Here is a 2,898-nt window from a genome sequence, read left to right on the forward strand (position 1 = left end):
TTCAAATTTGGTTTGCTACCTGTAACACATTATTGGGCAAATGATCAAACATTTTTGTTGCTGCATCTTGAGCTACTTTCTGAGTCACTGACAGAAGGTTATTTCCCCTCTTGTGTTGTAGTTTCTTCCGAAATTATGACGGATTATTTCTGACAAATTTCATTAGCTAATATATGTATCGTGACAGTACAGTTAAAATTCATAGCTCCTAGGAGAGGTCTCTACATGACGTCCGTGGATTACTACCACATATTATTATTATTATTATTGATCGCTTTCGTTCAATAAATACTTCCTTTCTACAGGGTGAGCTACTCCAGGAAATTACTGTACAAGACGTTATTCAATGGAAACGTGCAAAATGTGTCAGAAGGTTTACTCGTTTGTTTTCAAGACGAGCAGTTTTATAAAGAACTTAAGGGGCTGAACTTCACTCTTTGAGAATCTCAGTCATATATTTCTTTCACTTCAAGTTTTCTTCAATACGTACACCCAAAATTTTGGATAAAATACCCTATTTACTGTCTCCTGCTATTGTGCTAATCAGTTGTTGGTACGACTGCGAATTGTTGTATTGAACTGAATACAACACTTTTTTCTTTGAAAATCAGGTAAGAGTCCATTTCCTGAAGACTGCTTAACAATTTTTTGGCAATCGTATTTCACCATCCCTTCTACTGTTTCTCTCTAATGGAATTTATTATAACGCTATTATCGTCTACGAAAAGTATCAATTATGCTTGTTGAAAGTTAAATGGAAGGTCATTCACAAATGTAAGGAATAGTAGTGGACAAAAAATTGGGTCCTGAGGGATCTCCATTACGATTAGTTCACAATCAGTAAAATCTTCTACTCTTCCGACATTGTTTCAGTTATGCAGCACAACTTTCTCCATTCTGTTTGTTAAGTATGATTCAAACCAGCTGCGTGTAAGGTCTTCATTTCCTTAAAGCTTCAGTTTTTCTTCTCGACTTGGGCACCAGGAAGTGCCTGTGTGCTAATCCTTCCAGATGTGAGTGCGAGCTTAGAGGTGCTGGCAGCTACAGCTTGAAGTACACTTAGCCTCCAGCAGCGTGCTGAAAGCCCGGAGACCGCCATTGTGGCCGCCTCGCATTTCTAGGCCGCAGTAACTCGGAGCCCTGCAGTGACAGGGAGCCGCCGCCCTTCATGTGGACGCGTGTGTGACCGGCGTGGGCGATGACCTGTCGCCACAGTTGTTCCCCAGCAGCTGCAAACAGACGTCTACTCCATAATTCACAGCTGACACCGAGAAAGTGTGAAGTGTTTTACGTCTGATGCTTCTCCTTTATACATACGTTCTCAACAATGATTTACTACCCTTTTGAATGAAACATACTGCCCGTATAGAATTGTTTTACTTAAATGTGTTTCGCTACTGTCTCCCTCATTATGCCCCAATCGTTAGCAAACTTAGAGTCGGTTGAGCGTATGTTTCAGTCCAGTGAAAATACATAATTAACGATTTATTTGCAGTTTCAGTAACATTTTGAGTATCTCAAGCTGTCTGAGGACTAGCTTAGCAGTTATCATCGTCATCCAACAAGATCTTATGTTTTGTTTCGAGGGAGCAACACAACTTCATGTTTTAATATTTTCTGGATAACTTCATATTGTACACTTTATAACTATAATGAACAGATGTTTCATCACTAATAGCCTCTCTGATGTTCTTTGCTTTTGACATCTAATTCGTATATACTTGCTGAAAATCACTTATTGCCCTTTACTAACGGACTTACTTTCCGTAAAAAAATGGTTTAAATGTATGGTACCATATTTTTCTCATTTTGCCACAGAACTGACCAAATTAAAATCTATTTGTTCGTATGTTTTTGTGAGGTTATTTAACATATGTATCGATCCATACAACTTTATAATATGGGCATCGAAAGCCGTTTTCCATTTACATTTCATTTACTCAATATGCTCCATTACAGTATTTGTAATACTATATGTTTAGATACCAAGATACATACAGAAGAGGTCTAACTATAAGAAGTTACAGTAGTAATGATGAAAAGTGTTTACAATAGAAAACTTCTGTATGATCGATATAAGGCTTTCAGGTAGAACATCATTTTTTAACTTGTGGTAACATAAATATTTATATGCTGGGAAACGTCATTAAACTGTAAAATTTGTGAAATACGTTCGTGTGTAGCTTCACTAAAACTGATTTAGTGACGGGCCAGCTGCCTTCCTTTCCTGTAATACTCTTCCTTAGGGGTTCTCTCTATGTGTTGAGTTCGTGACACCCCCGTAACATCTGGTCTACTGTTTAATCACCCTCTCCGTACGTACATGCAGCACTTGGGGATAGCCTGAACCGATGGTAGTGAGCCATTGATTTCCCATGCCCTATTAACATTGTTGAAAGATTTGATGACTGTAGCAGCTTAATGGAAAGATAGTGTTGAATAGTTGGGAAAAAATCTTTTGTGATCGGTCCTTCTGTTGTTTCAGCCCATTCTCTTTCCCATTATTCTTTCGAAATCCACCTTAACTGCCTTCTGATCACAGACGGAGGGATTCTGTTGCAACTTTCTGTTGTGTTTTCTCGAGCTGCTTCTTTGGCAAGCTTGTCACCCAGTTAATTCCCAGGAATTCCTATATGTGTCTTGTAGAGACTGTAACAACAACGACTCTGTACTATTTGTACATGTAAGTAATTCTTTTCCTCTGATTTTACTATAAACTTGTGTAATTGATGTTCTGATTTCATTTCCTTTGTTTCATGGCATTATGTTAAGAAAACTGTAAATAAATTTCAATGTGAATGTTATTGTTTACGTCAAATGTCAAGTAATGTAGTAATAGAATTGAAATGTAACGAATTTTTTAACTGTTGTAGGATGTTTAAAATTGTAACTGTGCGT

This window comes from Schistocerca piceifrons, chromosome X (assembly GCF_021461385.2).
Source record: "Schistocerca piceifrons isolate TAMUIC-IGC-003096 chromosome X, iqSchPice1.1, whole genome shotgun sequence".
Taxonomy (NCBI): domain Eukaryota; kingdom Metazoa; phylum Arthropoda; class Insecta; order Orthoptera; family Acrididae; genus Schistocerca; species Schistocerca piceifrons.